This window comes from Ambystoma mexicanum, chromosome 1p, assembly GCF_040938575.1.
Source record: "Ambystoma mexicanum isolate Mex_15411 chromosome 1p, UKY_AmexF1_1, whole genome shotgun sequence".
Lineage (NCBI taxonomy): Eukaryota > Metazoa > Chordata > Amphibia > Caudata > Ambystomatidae > Ambystoma > Ambystoma mexicanum.
In genome coordinates this window covers 818,342,262-818,362,755 of record NC_090921.1, presented here as the reverse complement: position 1 = coordinate 818,362,755, position 20,494 = coordinate 818,342,262, and positions in this window count along the sequence as shown.

Here is a 20,494-nt window from a genome sequence, read left to right as displayed (position 1 = left end):
ATAAAGATGGAAGAGATGGTCCTTCCAGGTCTTACCATAAATGATGATATCGTCAATGTAAGCTCCAGAGAAATCGGAATAAGGTTGTAGGATGTTATCCATGAGGTATTGGAACGTGGCTGGTGCACCGTGTAGGCCAAAAGGAAGGACTTTAAACTGGAATAAACCTAGAGGCATTGAAAACATAGTATTTTCCTTATCTGGCTCATAGACGTGGACTTGCCAGTACCCCTTGGTTAAATCTAGGGTAGATAGAAATGTGGCTGTTCCACGTTTATCAAAAAGGTAATCGATGTGTGGCATGGGAAGGGCATCGAAGTCCGATATGGCATTAACTTGATGGAAGTCTATGCAGAATATCCAGGAACGGTCAGGTTTAGTAACCAACAAGATCGGAGAGGATCAATGACGTAAGGAGTGCTCAATGATATTAGCCTTCAACATTTTGTTGACTTCCTCCATCACTATCTGTTTATGGGCCTCTGGTAGACGATAGGGTTTTAGATGAACCACCTTCCCTTTAGGTGTTCGAATATAATGGTATGCACCTTTTACTCCTGCAGGTTTTCTGAGAATACATCAGGGAATGAGACCACTACAGCTTTTAGGTCTTCTCGTTGTTGGATAGATAATTCAGAGAAATCAAAGTTATCTATGTCTTTGGGAACCAGAAAGGCTAGTACTTTGGCATGGTTGGCCGACGGGTTCTCTTTTGACTCCTTTAAGAGGTGTATGTGGTATAAGTGGACCTTCTATTTTCAGTCTGGTTGGGCTATTTTATATGTGCACATTCCCATTCATTCTATTATCTTATAAGGTCCGTGTCACTTGGACACAAGTTTGTTTTCTGAGGTGAGTAAGAGGACTAGTAGTTTCTGACTGATGGAAAAAGATCTTAAATTTACTTTTTTATCATAACTGGCATTTTTGTGGCTCTTCGCTTTTCCCATATGAGTACAAACTAAGTCCTGAACCAACATCATGTATTCTCGCAGTGGCGGGTTGTGATATTGTAATGGGGTGCCTCCTCTCGTTCTTCCCAGGTTTCCCAGAGCATGTCCAGGACATCTTTCGGTTCTCTCCCATAGAGTAGCTCAAAGGGAGAGAAACCCGTGGAAGCTTGGGTGGTTTTCCTCACTGCAAATAGTGCCTATGATATCATTCGGTCCTTGTCTTTCCCGTCCTTATCTACCAATTTCTGTAGAATTAGTTTCAGATTAGTTTCAGGTTCTTATTGAATCTTTCTACTAGACTATTGGTTTGAGGATGGTACACAGAGGTTTGCAAGGTGGTAATGTGGAGTAGCGCTTTGACTTCGGCCATAAGTTACTCACACAATTGGAACCCTGGTCTGTTAGTATTTCTTTGGGTAAACTGACCCTAGCTAAATATGGTAGAAGATGTTTCAGGAGGTGCTGAGCAGCATTGTTTTGCATTGGGAATGCCTCAGGATATTGGGTTGCATAATCTACGATCACCAGGACATACTTGTTGCCCAATTTAGATGTTTCTGGAGGTCCGATTATGTCCATACCAATTCTTGAAAAGGTACTTGTATGATCGGCAACGCGTTCAGAGGGGCAGGTAATGGGCTATGCGTGCTAGTCTTTTGACATGTTTCACATGCTGTATGAAAGTTTTTATATCGGCGTGGTTACCTGGCCAGTAAAACTTTCCACTAATATGTGCTTGAGTTTTAACTTGTCCCAAATGCCCTCCTGTGAGATGGGAATGTGTGATCTCTAGCACGACCTTTCTGTGGCTCTTAGCTAGGTTTTTATAAAACCTTCTGGCAAGGTTTCTCTTCTGTAAAGTAACCTTAGTTTTAAGAAGAAAAGGGGACTTCCCTTCTCTATGCCTTCTTCTGGAATTGCTTGTAAAAAAGAAAAGCTTCAGCGAGGGCTGGATCATTTTGCTGGGCAATGGCTAGGTCGGGATAGATGGTAGGTTCTTCTCCTTTCCTTTCTTCGATGTTAAGGGATTTATCAGCTTCCCAAAAGCCTAAGTTATCTCTTTCTGTTTCACCTGGTTCGCTTTCTTTGAATCAAGGGAACAGAACTCTCTCCAAAATTCCCTGTACAATTTGGTCTCCCCGACCTACCTCAAAAAGCAGTTCACCACGATTGTGTAAGAGAACATTCACGTCTCCCCGGAAGTCAGGGTCGATAACGCCCACTAAGACATCTATCCTGTACTTCCATGCTAAGCCATATTTTGGGGCTAATCATATGTAGCACCCCAGAGGGGGTATCAAAACCAAGATCATAGGTACCATTCTTCTTTTGCCAGGGGGGATTATAGCTTCCCTACTGCGACAGATATAAAACCCTATTGATTCCTTGGTGGCGATGGAAGGGTTAGAGGCTCCCTGACTACGTTTCTGGAAATGATAGGGTTCCCTCATTTTTTTCAATTGAGTCATATCCCACTTCTGACACCATATGTAAGGAACTCATGGTGGCAACAGTAAAGACAGACACAAGTGAGCACATTTCAAGAGTGTTTATTAAATTGTATATAGGTTGGAAAAATTCCTGATCTAAACCTAAATCTAAGATCGGAGCAAGAAGCGACCATCAAATGAAATTAAGGCAGTCCTAGTGGCGCTGTGTCAAATAAAAGGGCCTATACTAAGAAAAACCTATTGCCAATCCTTACAACTAATACAAAAAGGGTGTGGGATAGTTTTCAAGAATGGAAAGTAGTGTTCACAAATAATATGTCAGGATGCAGTAGCCTCGGTCTCCCTTCCCCACGTTTTGAGCATGGGGTAAGGAGGGATCATGGAGCACAGTACACTCTCGAGCTTCCCCAGCATGAGATGACAGTTCCACTTTCAGTTGTCATGGCTGTCTATGACCAAGTCTTGTTTCACTTGAAAGTCTCTTGCCTTCGAAGACCTGATGTATTCATGATAACAAAATAAAAGTTCCTTTAACAAAAGATAGTTAGTTTCCTTATTTTCGTTAGGAAGAGGATTCCTCACCCCTGAATCCCCCTCTTCCAGGCGCTGACCCCACTTTTCTTTCCGCTTCCCTCTGCTGGGTTTACTTATGACCTTCCCTGCTTTCACAAATCTTAATGTCTTTTTAAACAGTTCCAGTGGACATCCCTCTGCCGGGTTCTCCCTTGTCGACACACCGTTTCTCGGGACTTTAGACTTTTCCCCCCTTTTCTGGCATCCCTTTGTCAGGTTCACTCTTGCCTAACAGTTCACTTTGCTTTTGATGATTGCAGGATTCACTTCCCTTGCTTTATCTACAGTGCTTAGGTCAAAGGCTTTCGACTGTAAAAGGAATTTGCTAGACCTTCTGTATGACCACTTTGACCTGTTTTGGCGACCCTCCTATGGCCTTCTGGAATCAGTAGTTTCATTCAACAGGGGGTCGACCAGAGTCTCTTGAGTTAGCACCCACGTGGTGCCAGTTCCCGCTACAGCTGGTCTTCCCTTTAAACTGTTCAGTTCTTTGAACTCTCCTCAATAAGCCAATTTGTGACCTTCATTTATCACAGTTGGGTTCTTATTGGTTTTCCCTTTGACTGACTTTGTATCTTGAGTCAAGGCCGGTACCACGGTAGCAGCAGTTTCCTTCGCTCCTGCATATTAGCGCAAGCATGCTCTGTGTACCGTCGGCATCTGTTGCAACACACTTGGACTATTGTCATCGGTTTTACGATTCCTTCTGCAGAGGTTTCACGGGTCTGAGTTGAAAAGGGCAAGGTCGTGTCTTTCCTTGTTAGCCTCTCGATATTCCCCGCCTTTCTCTTCCTCTTGAACTGTCATGCCTGGATAGCCGTTTCGTCGGGCGATCTGCCTTGCTCGTACTGTGCTCTCTTGCTCCACCTATTATCCCTGTGGGCAAGGGAAATGGCTGTCAGGTGTGTGTGATTCTGGTCAATTGTCTGACTTTGCCTGACCCTTGTATTGAGACATATCAGGTGAACAGCTCTGGTGTTAGTCCATTGTCTTTCATGTTATGCAAACGTGTTTGTGTCGGAAAAGGGGGGCAGTGTTTTTGAATGACCTACGTGAGATGATGGGGAAAATGTGTTGAAGGAAGGGGGATATTGCATCTCACCCATCCCACTCCCACTCCCCGCAGACCCCCCATCCAGGTGATCCTCCCTCCCTCACTGGTCCACCCCCAGGAACTGGATCTAATAGTGATGGCTGTGTACTGGCCACCTGGATGATAGATTCCTGGGGACTAGCTAGGGAGACACCTTAAGGTTTCTCACGCCTGCCAAAGCTCTCCAGAATCCTGGACATCTTCATCACTACCCAACAGCAACAATAGATCACCACAAGCAACCTTCTCAACCCTTTCCAATCTGGCTTTTGACCTGGACACAGCACGCAGACCGCTACACTTCACAGCCTAGATGACCTCCACAACATCACAGACAAAGGGCAAACAGCACTACTTTTACTCCTTGACCTCTCTGCAGCCTTAAATACCATCAACCACATCATCCTATTCCCACAGGATGGAACTATCAGGCACCGTCTTCGATGGTTTACCTTCTACCTTACTAACGGGACACACTTTGTCTCCATGCCCCCTTTTTCGATCCAACCCCACCCCAGTCAGGCACAGGGTCCTGCAGGGCTCCACTCCTCTTTCACATATATGTGGAATCCCTTGAACCAACCCTTAGAAAGCACAACATCCATTTCCACCAATATGCAGATGACATGCAAAAATACTTCCAAATTGCAGCTCCTTCACAACTCCACAGCCTCACAAGCTATCTTTCCACCACCATCAATGGGATCGCCTCCCAGTTCCTTAAACTCAACCCCAAAGGTGAATACCTCCTCATCACCCCCTGACACAAACCAAAACTCAGCCCCAGAATCAAATAACTCATCATGAACACCCCATATATATCCCTCTCCACACCTTCCAAATCCTTTGGCTTCATCATCGACTCCCACCTTTCCTTCACACACCACATAGCAGCTGTCACCAAAACAAGCAAAGTACAAATACACCTCTTATGAAAGATTAGACACATCCTTCCTCCTGGTGACTTCCACATTGCAGTCCAAGCACCGGTTCTGTCCAAGCTGGACTACAACAATGCCCTCCTCACTGTTTCCCCCCTGCAAGCCATAGGAAACACAGCAGCCAGACTCATCCTCCACCAACCAAAACATTCCCACATCACCCCAGCTGTAACCCAGCTCCACTGTCTCCAAGTACCCCAAAGAAATGCCTTCAAAGAACTTGGCATTGTTTTTAAAGACATCCACCACAAAACCCCATCTTACCAGCACAGAAATCCCAAACCCATCACCCAAACAAATGCCAGACCAGCAAGCCAACATCCCCTACACATTCCACTCTGCAAACTTGCATTTACCCACTGGGCATGGAACACTCTACCTGTTTACATCCACACTGCACCCTCCACCACCACTTTCAGAAAGATCCTCAAAACATACCCGTTTCCCCACACATAACCACACCCTCCATCTACCCTATTACCACTTGTCTATAATAATCTTTGTTTTTTATCCCGAAAACATGTTGTTACAAGTTTCAACTCCCACCTTTTTAACCTTTGAACCTTGTAAAGTGCCCTAAGATCCTCTGCGCAGGGCCAGCGTTGAAAAAAAAATCAAATTAAATAAAAATAAATGAAAATACCAAGGTTAGTATGTTCACTGTTATTTTTTTTAATCAATCAAAGGCCTGTGGAATAGGCACGAACTGGCTGTTTGAAAACTCAGGGCTAAGATTGGGACAATGACGCCCCCAGCTCAGCATTGGCTGCTAGAGAAATAGGCAGGATTTAGATAAGTCGTACTTAAGATTATAAAGTAAAGCCCCAAGAAATATCAGGACACAGAGTTTCCTGGGTTGCCAGTCAGAAGATATTGTGAGGGGTGGTAGAGCTGGCAGACAAAACTGAACTGCAGGGATGGATAAGATTTCTGACCGGTTTGGTAAGAAGAAGACAGCTATTCTAATGCATTTACCAGTGTGGCGTAAATTTGATTTCTGGGCCTAACATTGTCACTTTGCCAATTTTTCCAAATTCATGTGTTGCCTGATTCTACATGTTGGTGTTAGATTAAGGCTTGTCTGGCCCTTTTGGGTCTTTTCAAAGAACTAATGTTTCTTTCGATGGTCTTGGATTGCCAATAGGAACCATGATGTACACCTCTGGATCGTGACTAGACACAGAGTAAGGAGCATGGTCAGGCTAAGCACATTTGGAAGCCACTTCTCCTATTTGCAGTTTCTGTGCCTAGCTAAGTGAAACTACGGATGCCCTAGTGGAATAATGGGAGGAACCAAGCAGGTGGAGCGTAACCATTTTAACCTATATTTGTAATCCATTGCTTTAGATTGTTTTTTGGTAATTGCCCTTAGAAGCCATGTTTTTTTTTTATAGAGTTTGAACCCCTTCCATTCAATGGGTTTAGAGTGGTTGGTATAACCTCACCAGTCTACTGGCTTACAACCCTGACAACACTACTTTGAGTATATTTTTCAGTTTTACCGTGCCATATTTTAGGTGGCTAAACACATTATTGATTGATTGTAGGCTTTAGATTCCTAGAAGGGAATAGAAGAAGCTTAGGACACTAGGACTATATTCTTCTCCATAATTGATAATATTGGGGCTTCCTATTGTTTGACTATACTATTTTTAATGCTTGCATATTATTTCTACAAGAGAAGAAATATACATACATGCTAAATAAAAGGGTGAGAGCATGTTTTGTGTGATTATATGTATGAGTACAAAGAGCTACTATCTTGCAAGTGCAAGTTCTTGTTGTGTCAGTGACAAAACTGTGTGTGGAAGTCATTGATGGCACCTCATATTATTCACTTATGCCAGGGTAATATGATTTGGTTCTAGATGTTCCGGGGCTAAATTGTGCTGTTCAACAGTACACATTTCAAGTGCTCAGGGCATGTGTGTCTCCCACACTAAGTGCAAAGACCCAACTCTCTGCCACACCCCCGTTGGGCACTTTAACCACCTCTGGGTTGGAGGTATTGCTGGGGTGTGATGTAAATAATTCAACAATGCAAAGTTTCCCCGGTTGTTTACCAGTTTCACTGACAGCAATGCTTTTTTTTGATAGCCTCCCCAAGTTGCGAAGGCCATGTGGGCAAAGATGAATGCAAAAATGGAGAGGAAGATTGGAGTGCAAAACACCCCTTCAGCTGGCATGCTCTTGTGGTCCGTCAACCACACCTGATTGAGAGCCTAGGCATTAATGCTGATACATGTCTTGAAAAGGAACTGTGGTAGCAGACAAATATTTTAGAGATGAGTTGTTCCTACTGCAAGGTTGTGACAGGTTTTTGGACGTTGATTCGAACTCATGGCAGATTTCTGGTTCCAACCCAATGATTCGGCCTCCAACCCATAGCATCTTATCTCATTGCAGCGAATAACAGGTTTACTTGTTAGATTCATCCAGCCAATAATGTGATACTTCAGGTGATTCGTCAAGTTTGTCCAGGTTATTGCCAATCAGAAGTCACCTATATAAAGCTGAGAATTGTTGAAGGTATTGATTGGTGGGAGAGATTGGTGCCAGTGTCTAAAATGTTCGTGAAAGGTGTGTGATTGAGATTGGTAGGTAGAGAGTGGAAAGTGACTAACGGATAAGTATTAGCAGTGTTGAGACGGGAGTATTAGTGTGGAGAGGGGAATAGTAGTGGTGCAGAGAGGGGAGTAGTCGTTTGGAGAGCGTAGTGGTAGCGGTGAGGAGAGGGGAATGGTAGCGGTGTGGAGAGAGGAGATTAGTAAAAAGGACAGAGGGAGAGGGAAAGTAATCGCAATAAGATCAGAGGGTGGAGGCAGACATAAGAGAGAGGAACTTCGGGCATTTGACAAATATGCGATCAGGATTCAAAAACAAGGCAGCAACTGGTCAGGGCTAATAGGTCACAGTCACTACTGTAGCTATCTGTATCCCAGCCACATGAACCACGAAAAACCTTGGCCAACTTTACAGTGTCTGACATGTATTGTGTAACAAATCATTGTCATCCCGTTCTGAGCTGCTGGGCTGGCTATGGGTATACATCCCATAGACTTCAGCAATGAATTGATTAAGTGACGGTTCCTTTTTATGAATGTCAATCATTCAACATGCACCACTGTGAGGAGTCTCCTGTGGTTAGAGACAATAGCCCTAGCTTCACTAAAAATAATTATTTGTTATTTATGTAGTGCTTTTGCCAAAGAGCTTCCATAGTGCTGTACATAGAACATTTACATAAACTGTTACCACCCAACTGAAGGTGAACTTCGGAAGAATGACCTTGGAAGATTGCAAGGCGGAGTTGAGCATGCCACGATTTGAACCTGCTACTTGCAGTTCACACACTAATATCAACAGAGAGCTCTCAGCATGCTGATTTTTCATACTGTCTCTCTTAGACTGCACATTTGCGAGGAGGCCGCTTAGTGATTCTACAGCAACTTTCACAAGCGCTGCTGGCCAGATGGACCACTTGCTGTATTAGTAGTTAGCAGTTCATCATCCCTTTCCATGCCCAGTGCATACGCATCAAACAGCTGTACAGTTGATGGTGTGCTGTCTGTCTCTATCAGAATCTGTACGTTCAGATGTACGGCTCAGCTGTGTTTTCTTTTGTGTTGATTTACTTGGTTTTTTCTCCTTGCGTGGTTTCTGTTAGGTGCGGGTCAAGTGAAGGAAGGGGAGAGCCTCCCCAGACGCCACCCTGCCTGAGGGAAAACACTTTGGCAAAGGGACTCCTGGAAGACTGCCAAAGCAGGAAAACCTCAGAGAGCAAAAACCGGTAGAGTGACCCAGCAGCAGCGGCTTGAGAAATCAGCTGATCGAAAAGCTGAAAGGAAAGGATGGCCACAGAAGGAACGGAATATCATGGAAAACCAGGAGGACATAGGAGAGGAATGGGGAGTTAGGAGGAACAGCAAACCAGGAACATGGTAAGGTAGCACTGATACTGCATACCAAGCATTGAGACACGCTGAGCTCCGGCAGCGTCTGACTATGAATCCGCGGGCGCCAGTGAATGGGCTAGGAGACTAGACCATTGCGCAAACTTCCAGGAGTAAATATCGGGCGCCATGTTGGGTGGAAAAATGGCCCAGGCGACTCGCAGACAGTGTCTCTATGCAGCCCACAAAGACGGGGCGAAAAAGATATGACAGTCCCTGATGACCCGCCTGTAGTCAAAGTGCCGGAGCCACTGAGGAAGTTGTCCCATAGATTCTCCTCCCTATATTAGGCTGTGCCCGCACTGCTCCCAAATCTTTCATCACGTGTCAGTGATGCACTATCCATTGATGCTGCCATCATTCGTGAGTTTGACAGGCCACTTGGCAAAATTTGGTCTGAGTGATGTTCTTGCTGCTGCGATTCTTCTTGCATCAAGTGATGTTGCATTTGCTGCACCAAAGCATCCTTGCACATTGTGTCTTCCTTGTGATGCTTGCTGTGAGACCTCATTCCCTCAGACATAAGGTTAAAAATCAACCCCTTTCACCTTGAAACATGGGCCCACAAATGAAGCCAGCAGGTATTCATTGGTACCTTTAAATTCAACTACCCGAGGATCACCATGCAAGGTGTATGGGAGGTCCCTGACGAGCTATGCTATATCAGCAGCACATGACAAGATACATGCACTTGCCAGGTTGTTCAGGTTGCGCTCAAGTAGGCAGAGCAGAGGGAGAACCTCACTCTGAGATGTGGTGTGATGACTAGCCCACTTGGTGGCCCACTCAAAGGCCAATAGTCCACAGCAGACATTTGACACCAGCTGCCACCATCATGATGTTAAAATGCCCCATCTAGAGCTCTGCTATGATTACTACAGTAATAGGTAATGGCTTTATACCCTCACATATCCTCTCTCACATAGCCTATCTAGCTGGTTAGGCCGTGGAAACATGCGACACCCTTGAAGTTGATTTTTGGCATTTTAAGTCTGGCTGAAATGTGACCTGATCATCTGAGCCACAATAACTATTGGGTGACATTTTGAAAATTGCTGAGGTGAAGGGCATCCTCAAAGCAAGGGATCTGCATTGTCTTGCCATTTAGTAAAGCAGCAAGGACATTTGATCCATTGTCTGCTGCAACAAAGCCCAAATGCAAAGTATGAGGGCTTGGCTATTGTGCTTTCACCTCCACATTCTCCAAAATTCCAACACCCTCTTGTTTCTGCCCTGAAATACCTTGCACAAGGATGCCTTGCTCTGAATTGCAGACACCTGCTACCCCCTTGATTTACAGCGGGGGCCCTCTTGGCTGTTTTAAAAAGGAAAGACAACCCAGTATGCTGTGATGGCCATGTAGCCAATGCTATGACCACTGGTCCACATGTCTATGGTGAAATTTACTTTTTGCCCTATTGACTGCTGCACTGTCTGCACCACTACAGTCATAACTTTGTTGTACGATTCTGTACCCCTTTGCGAGAGAAAAACCCTTGGTGGGGACCTCACAGCTGTGATCGACTTTCTCCACAACATGTTCGAATCCAGCCATTTCCACAAATGAGTGGGCAAGCAATCTATTGCTAACACTATAACCAAGTTAGTGTTTGTGGGATGTTTTTATCCACGCATCCAAGCCCTACCTCAAAACTGTGCAGTACTGACATGGAAAACATCATGATGGCCAGAGCTTCCCAGAAAATGCACAGGGAAATGCATGAAGAATAGGCTGCCACTCATTTTTGCCGATGTTATGGGCACAGAAGGACACTGCCTAAAACCACCATTGGACTACCCACACAGTAGTCTGAAACCATTGGGAGTGGCAATGCTGATTGCCAAAAGCAAACCCATAACTGTTGGGAATTCATTTTCTTAAATCCCAAAAAGGGGTGCAGTACCAGTACTCACCACTATCCAAAAGCCGGCGTTTTAAAACAACACCAGATTTTACTTTTTTGTAGAAAACTGAATAAATGAACCCAAAACATGCCAAAGAAAGACTTACTGAGAGGTGGATACAATGTAAGGTTATTTCTGAAGTGACTTGAAGGTGTATAACAAGACTGGCTGAGCTGTGGATTTCAGCAGTTTAAGTAAATTTGGACTGAAAGACACTAAAAATCTAAATGTTTAAAAGAAATGAGTGACCACTTTGAGTGTCACATAGGTTGCAATTGTTTAAATGTCATAGTTTTAAACTTAGAATCAGCATTCTAGCTGCATATGTAAACATTGTCTTGACTTAGACTGGGTAACAAAAAGTGACATTTTATCTGAAACCTGGCTTAAGGAACTGAATTCTGCCTGGCAACTACCCCCCATCAGGAGTGAAACTTGAGTCACAGCTGTGTTCCCAGGCCTATCTGCCTTTTGCTGGCCACACTAAGGATATGCCATCTCTCTGATAATTGAATTAAGGGGAGCCCCCCCAGAATACAGGAGCTCTGAACAATGCAACCCCCTTCACCCAGGCAGATGGTTTATTGCAGATGTCGTAAATGTAGCTTCCTCCTGGAAGTAAAGGGGAGGAGCACTGCCTGTGAGAGCAAGCTGGCTTGGCAGAACTGGAAAAACCAGAAATTCAACCTTGTGCTGGGGGGGAAACCACACCCCTTTGGGGCCAGAACATAACTCTAACAAGATGGATCATTCATAGAGCGGACATGTGAAAATTTTATAAATTATACCATAATTCTTGTGATTTTTCTGCCCACATTTTAAGAGGTTTTTAGAACCGGTGGCATGTTCAGGGGGGTTTTAGCGGAAAAGAGGATATTACTCAAAATGTGTGCAGGTGAAAAATCTGACACTTCATCAACTAATGTCCATACTCCTTGCGCACATGTGTGTAAATTTGGGGTAATGTCCGGTATTGCAAACCAGTTAAAAAGTGCAAAATATTGCCATTTCTGAATGCAAGCTCTCAGGAAGAGCAGATTTGGACAGGGTATGCCTCCTGTGATATGTGATGGGTGCGTGTAATTTTAAAACAATATGTACCTCTGCAAATATGTATTTGGTTCAAATCTAGATTTGTGTGCAAGTTAACAGGGGAGTGTCCTCTCTGCAAGCCATAAAATGACATCGCTTTGACTCACAGTTCCTTCCCCAATCATGGGAGAGGGATGAAGTGGCCAATGGCAAGTGGAGAGGGGTAGGGTCTAGTGATGCTGCACACACACCCATTTTCAAAACACATAAAAGCAGACAGACAGGACAGATAGGGACCTTCAAATCCATTTGCAGCTGGAAGCTCTGCCGGGAAAATCCATACTTTACCTCCCTCAACCTTCAGAGAGCAGACATAGAGACTTCAAATCTATCAAGTTTCCAGAACCAGAGGGAGAGCAGAGCCGACCCAGATCACTGTGAAGAGACCCAGACCAGACCAGAGTGAAGAAAACCTGACCAGATCCGTGGCGAGGCCCATTTAATTCAAGAATATAGTGTGAGTACCTAGCAAACTGTGCAGAACTAATCTCTTAGTTAAAATAATATAATTCAAGCTATTTTAATCTAAGTAGAACTGCCTCCTAACTGTCACCTGTCATTTGTAAAGCTGTCACTTGTCATTTTCTAGTTGCAAGCTGCACTTGTCTTTTTGAACTTTAAAATTTCAAATCTGAAAAACGACCTTTATTTAATCGCTCATATCTCCGTGACCGTTTGTCCTAGAGACTTGCAGTAACTTTCCTCAGAAAGCTTAGAATCGTGGCTTTCCTACGAACCTAGAACCGCATTCCTACCCCCTATAGTCTTGCCGTAATCGTGAAAAACGCACTCGCGAATTTTGCCGCGATTTGCAAATTTCTCCACGTGTGAAAACAGAAGATTTTTTTGCTTCCGTTGCAAAAATTCGTTTGCTACCTGACAACCATTATAGAGCATTGCTAAAGTGATCCTGAACTCATCCCAAGTATATTTCACTCACCCTGAACCTCCTAAAGGGAATTAAAACCATTTTTAGCATATTTTTTCTTCATTGCCAGCACATTTAAAAGCATTTGGGCCTGTGTTTTCAATGTCTGTAGTCTAAGCTTGCTGGGGTGAACTGAATTACATTTGAATTGCATTTCTGAGAACTGTGTGCCTTCCTTCCATTTCCTTGTATTGCATAAAAGGGGGGGGTGAATTGTCCAAGAAAGTGATTACATTGTCTTTTGCTGAAATCCTATCAAGTTATTTTCTGTACTGCATTTCATTCCACATTGCATCCATTTGAAACCATAAAAGTATTGTTGCTATTTTATCCATTTCATGTCAACTCCTTAGTGATTATCAAGAAGTGTGCTAGTGCCAGATTCTCCGTTGTTAATCTTTATCATATCAGATTAAGTGTGCTATTCAATTATTAATTTATTCTAAAGTGTGATATATATACCTATTGTTTAAACTATCAATTAAACCTTTTAACTTGCAAAACAGAACTACTTCTTGGCTCAGTGGGGTCAGGGTGATTCAAAGAGAGGGGTGTTATATAGGGGTAGTCATCAAGAACGCATGAACTGGACATAAAGATATATCAATAAGGGTTTTCATTCAGTATTCTAGACTAGGCGTTGACTTAGCTGTGGTGCTGAATTGAATCCTCTTACAAATTGGGGGCTCGTGCCGGATGTTTGGGTTAGATCTACCATTTGTGCAGATTAATACAGTGTGCCAGCTGACCAGATACACATATCCGGTCGGATCACCACGCTGTGTTACGCTGTAAAGCACTCCTCAAAGGAACGCTCTAAGAAAAAGGTCTGTTTTGCAAAAATAAAATACTAATTTCTGTAAGTCAGGACAGAGACCAATCTCTAGAATGACGACCTTAGTAGACATGAAAATAGCCAGAGAGCACTTCTTACATAAACTATTTGTGAGAGGTGAATGGACTGAACAGGGCCAGGATGCCTAGTTGCAGGCCATCACGCGACAGGTCACTGAAACAGGGTCAGACCTATGGAGAGATCAGGGTCCATTACATGTGGCCCTGAGTGAACTATATATGGCTCCTAAAGCCAAAGAGGAACACAATAAGATTGCCAGGATAGCAGCATACCTGTACCTATATATGGGAGACATGCAGGATAAATGCACTGAAAGCCAAGATCTGGCAAATAGGCAAAAGATGGCAGCAGAGAAGGCCCGATCTGATCTGGCCTCTTCTGAGCAGAGGCTGCAGAGGAGCCAGGAGTCAGAAAATGATAGTAGGCAATATATCATTAAAATAAAAGAGGATATGGGCATCCTACAACAGGAAAAGACAGACCAGGATACCAGATTTCTGGCCCTGCAGAAGGAGCACCAAGACAGTTTGGACTCCTTACTGCACAACCAGAAAAAGTTGGAGCAACAGATCAATTTCAACAGGGCATGCGCGGAGCAGGTAGTCACCCTGCAAAGCCAGCTAGAGAGAGAGAAAGAGGAGAGCAATAAACTGATTCTGAAAGACCTGGATACCCAGGCAGAGTTTGATGAGGAGCGCCAAAAAGCTGGTGCCTTTCAACGACAGAGGGACGACCTGGCAGCACAGATGCAGGCTCTCAATCAGGAAAGAGACACTGTAGGCCAGGAAGTCTGCCACTTAAAAAAGGAAATTGAAGAAAATCACCTGGCCCTCCAGGGGCTGGGTGACCTCCAAAAAGAAAACCAGAACTTGGTAGAGCACACCAAAAGGGTGGAAGATGCTCTGGCAAGAAGGGAGCAGGCCAGTAGGGATGGGACTCAGGAGGTAGACCTCCTGCAGCAAAGACTGGCCCAGTTCACCAGGACCAACCAGGAAGCACAGAGGGAAAATGGGGCCCTCTGTCAACACACTGATAGGCTCCAACAACAGGTAGCGATGCAGGAGAGACTGATAGAGTCTAGTAAGGCCTTGACTGAGGAACTGAAAGCACAAATGCAGGCTCTTGCATTGCAACGGGGAGCAGGGGCGGATAGAGATGAGGTCCGCTGGGAAAGAGAGACTCCTGACCATAACCTCAGGAGCCCTAACACCAGGGGCCTTCATCTCTCCCAGTCCCTGGACTCTACCACCCCCATGTCCCCTGGCGCTCATGAGCACAGGGCCACAGGGATGGCAGATTACTATCCAGCTAAAAGTATGGGGCTCATAGGCCAGTACCACTCAGGAATGGAGGGGTGGGCATCCGGGTATGGGCACCCAAGTACAGTACAGTTCAGTGGGGAACCCCAGGAGAGTAGGCCCCTTAAGGGCATCCTGAAAACCTCTGCCCAGTTAGGTCAGTGGGGGGGTACCCAGCAAATCCTGGCAGCAAGGAGGGATCTGAGGACTCCTCTGAGCACCACAGGAAACAGGAGACCAGGTCCCCACATTCTGCCAGCCATTCCCAGGCTCGCAGAATCCGGGAAAACCTGGAAGAACAGACAGGAACCTCTGGGAGCAGTGCCTCTGAGTCAGAGGATGAATGGACAAGGGTTACCCGAACCAAAAAGGCCAATAAGGCAAAAAGGGCCTTGCTTAAGGACCCCTTAAAGCAGATTAAGGCGATCAGGAGCGTCATCACGCCTTACCATAAGAACGCTAAGTATTCTGTTTGGGAGCACTTAGAGTTGTTTGAGCAAATGATGGAGACTTTCCATTTGAAGGACAGCCAAAGCTGTATTCAATATGTAAAGTGGACCTTCTCCCCGGAATACTCCAGTTTCTTTGCGGGGCTGGAGGACCAAAATCATTTAAGATGGTCCACCTATAAGGCGGCCATCTTGAAACATTTTTCCATTCATAGAAATCCTCAAGAGGCTCGCAAGGCAGCCTACAATTTGCAATGTGGGGAGGATCAGGCCCCACAAGAATTTGTGCAAGAACTGAAACGTGCTTTTGCGCAGACCACCAGAAGGGTGCGCACAGACAGTAGAGAATTCATTAATACATTTTTTCATGCCTTGCCCAAATACATAATGACCCAGCTCATGAGGGATTTTCACGAGAAAAGATCTTTAGACTGGGTCATTGAACAGGCTACCCGGATCTATGAGGTGCAGAAACCGGTAGATAGCAAAAGTAATGCCCAAAAAAACCCCAAAGCCAACAGCACCCCTGCTGCTGCCAAGGTGGCAGAGGTAAAGGTCACCCCCATTTTGGATTTGGAGATGGGGGGGCCTAAAAACCTACCTGCACCTAATAATGCTAGGCCCAGGAGGTCCTCGGGTCAGTCACAGACAGGGAGCCAGGGAGGCAGCCCCACAAATGGGGTCCCTCGCTCTCCTGATTATGTAAGCCCCCGTTACAAGGGAAACAGACCCATCCTGGGTTATGTGTGGACTCCTCCAGCCCAAGGGGGGAGATCCAGCCAAGAACCTAACCCAGGGAACTTTCCTCCTAACTTCCCACCGGAGGGCAGAAATTCTCCGAATCCTGGGCAGAACTTTTTCCCCAGGTATCCACCCAATTTCCAGCCCCAAAATCCTCCACCCTTCTTTCCCCAATTCCCTGAGCCCAGACAACCTAATCCGGGAGAGGGGAGGCCAAGGATGGAGGGGTACCCAAATCTTCCCAACCAGGGGTACTACCAAAGAAGGGATAGCTACCCTTCCCGGGATCAGCCCAGGGGAGAAAACAGGGCCCCGTATCAGCCTGAGCGGGTTTCCCAGTTAGAGCGCCAGGTTCAAAACATGGCGCGGGATCTGGGTCACATACTGAGGGCGCAGCAGAACCCTCAGAACGGCATGCCGGCGCAGAACGCACCCAACTCTGGACCTGGTGCTCCAGAACAATGACGGGGGCAGCACCCCGATAACTCACCGGTTCCCAGGGAGGAGGCACAAAGGGAAGGGGGGTGTAAAGCCTTGGAGGAAGCTTCCTTCCTCACTTGTAAACAGCCCCTGGAAACCCAGGAACCGGAAACAAAATCTCTTGCCCCTGAAAGTCTGCCTCCTAAGGAGCAGAGGGGTGGTAGGAGAAACAAAAGACCCAAACAGACTCAGTTTGAGGAGGAGGTACAGATCTTCCAATTTAAGGGAGAGGGATCCTCAGAGGATCCTGGGAAAAGGATCTTCTCCTTCAGAGATGGGGCAACTCCTCCCAAAGAAAAATGGGTCCCTAGGGATGCAAATCCAGACTGGGGAGATGTGGAGACTGAGCTACCGCCGCCCACCATCTCATCCCAGAACCAACAGCAAGAAAATCCCCTGGTTCAAACCCATCCTGGTGACTGCCTCCAAAAGGGGGGGGGCGGCCCAGAACCAGAGCCAGGGGAACCCACAATGGCTCTGATCTCCAGTTGCCAACTTTTTCTTTCAGATTCCCAAGGCTCTCCACAGAATTCTGCCCAAATTTCTTCTCTTGCAATGTCCAAAACCAGAAAGTTAGCCCACCAGTTGTCCAAAAATGTGCATTATCTGTGCCCCCTTGAGGAGAAGGAGGGAAGATACTATGCCCCGGTACAAGTACAGGGGCAGGGTACAATTTTGGCACTGGTGGACACTGGATCTCAAGCTACCCTTCTGTCCAGAAGGGCCTTTGACGAACTGAATGCAGGAAGGGGAGAGAATTACCAAATTCCTCTCACCTCACTTCCTGGAAAACTCCAGAACTTTGACGGGAAGGAAATTCCCGTCGAGGGGACGGCAGACTTGGACATTAAAATTGGGCGACACAAGTTGGAACACCCCGTCATAGTTGTGACTCCAGAGGGCACCCCTTGTTTACTGGGGAATGACCTCCTGAGGAGGTTGTGACCCCTAATAGATTGTGTAAACAAGGTCCTCTGGACCCAGACTAGCCGACCAATAAAATTAAAACAGAGTGTCAACCATATTAGTTTAAACGGCACCTGCCACATGGTTGAACAAAAACCTGACCAAGTAGAATTTCACTTCCAGAATAGCCAAATTCCAGACGTGACAGTAATAGCAGTAGGACAGCAGACTGGTGATGGAGGGTCCTCTCTATTTCTGAAAATCAACCTTCCTTCCAGTCTAAAGTGGTACTCCACGCTGGAAGGAAACACTCTGAGATTCTATACTAATCCACAATCAGAAACTCCCACTCCTATAGTCCAGAAAGATGTGAAATCAGCTCAGAGCCTGGCTGATATTCAGCAAATTGGAGAGCAGTTGTTCATCCCTGTCCAATTAAATGATGGGAAGGACTCTGTTCTCGCTCGAGTGTGTGTGAACAACGGTAAGAGCTTCATCAGCGAAGCCATGTTCCGCCAACTCTCAAAAGATCCAGCCATTCCCACATTCAAACTGATAGACAAATGGGAAATGGACCTGGAAGCACCTAATTCCAAACATCTCCTGCCAAGCAGGTGTATGCTAAAAATCTCCATTGGCAACAAGAGCATAGTCCACAATTGTTGGGTCGTGTGAGACGTCCCTGCCGCCTTTTACTTAGGCAGTGACATTCTCAATCGCTTTGCCATTAGTTTGGACCTAATAAACTTCAAAGCTTGGTCCCGATTAGCGGATAATCCCATGGGCTTTGATGATCCAGAAAAAGCATTTAGGTCAGCTCAATTGCTACCTTATGCAGTTGAAATTCAGATCAAAGAGGAAGTCACCATCCCAGAAAGGACCCGACAATTCTCCCTGGAAGTGAAAGTTAAAAGAGGACAATATTTGCAAAACCCTGATGCTTACATACATCTAAATGCTTCTCTCCAACAGCAAGGGTTAGGGGTAAACCCAACACCATTAGTCAACATAGAACATGACACCATTCTAATAGAGGTGGATAACAGCGACTTAAAGAGTATTACTCTAGCCGCAGGCACCATTATTGGAATGGCGGTTGATGACCGACATTTTTCCATAGATTTAGGTAATGAACTGTTAGGGCCAATCCCCAAGGACTGCTTTGACAGTGACAGTGATGACAATACAACACCAGACAGGATTTTTACCCGGCATGGGGGGAACTTCCTGGTGTACACTTCCTGCCCCTATGGTAAGGAAGATTTGACTTGTGACTTCGGGAGGGATGAGGTGATTTTCCAGGTCCATGAGGGCTGCCTTTCCCACCTGAAGCCTCCAGTCCAAATCAGCACTCTGACCAGGGACTTCTCCACCCAGCTGGAGGAGGCCGCGGAGATAGCCAAACCAGAAGTCTTTCCAGGCTTCAGGCAGATGGTGGAAGAGAGAGTCAACCTAGCTGATGCCTGTGTGACTCTGGAACAAAAGCAAAAGTTGAAACAAGTTTTCTTGGATTTCCAAGATCTCTTTGCGGTAGACTCATATGACTGTGGTCGCACTGACATCCACACAACAACAATCCCCACAGACCCTGGCATGACTCCTGTGTTTGTGAAGCAATATCGCTTGCCTCTCGCATCAATGGAGTCCCTTACTGAAATAATTAAGAACCTTGAGTCCCGGGGAATAATCCGTCCGGTCCACAGCACCTTCAATAATCCGGTGCTGGGAATATTGAAGCCAAACGGCCAGTGGAGACTCTGCGCCGACTTCAGGGAGCTCAACAAACGGGTCCATACTTCCCGATGGCCTCTGTCCTACATTGACCAAGGGCTGGCCCAGATCCAGGGGTCACATGTATTCACTGCAATAGACCTGACCAATGGATACTGGACCGTGCCTGTCAGCAGGGAGGACCAATACAAACTGGCTTTTACCTTTGGGGCCAGCAGTACACATGGACCCGGACTCCCTTCGGATACCTCAACTCCGGCAATGAATTCAACATTTTTCTACACAAGGCCATGCCCGACTTGGGTGCGAGGGGTAACCTGGCTTATGTAGATGATGTCCTCATCAAAAGCTCAACTGTGGAGGAACACATAGCGGAGATCCGTTATGTTCTGACACAGTTGAGGGCCGCCGGAGCAAAACTTTCCTTTCAGAAAGCACAGTGGTGTAGAACCCGTGTTAATTTCTTGGGGCATGAGATTACTGCTCAGGGCCTCTGTCCCCAGGAAAAGAAAGTGGAAGCACTTCAGAAACTGAAAGACCCCACAACTCTGCGGGAACTAAGGAGCCTCCTTGGACTGACTAATTACAGCAGAAAGTACATTGAGGGCTACGCAGAGATCACCAGACCCCTGATTCATCTCCTGAAGGGGGGGTCAAGTGGGAATGGGGTCCAGAACAAGCCGAGGCAGTAAGACAACTCAAGAGAAGCCTCTCACAAGCGCCTTGCCTAGCTTACCCTGTCAGAAACAAGGAGTTCTTCCTGGAGACGGGGTTCTCTAATACGTGCTTGACGGCAGTATTATACCAAAAGCATGACAAGGTCAATAAAGTAATCTCCTATGCGAGCAAAACTTTATCCTCTGTGGAGGAAAAATTCAACGATTGTGAGAAGGCACTCCTGGCAACGGTGTGGGCATTGAAGAATTACCGCCCGTTTATCCAGGGGGAACACATCATAGTGGAGACTCCACACCAGCCTCTGCAATATCTCCAAAAAGTGACAGAATCCGGGCCGGAAATGTGAGTAATTCCCGAATTACTTCCTGGATTCTGTCAATGCAAGGCTTTCCTGTGGAGGTCAGATATGGCCAAAACAAGAAGAGTCCCCTCGCGCAAGGTCTGGCTGACTTGCATGATTGTGCCA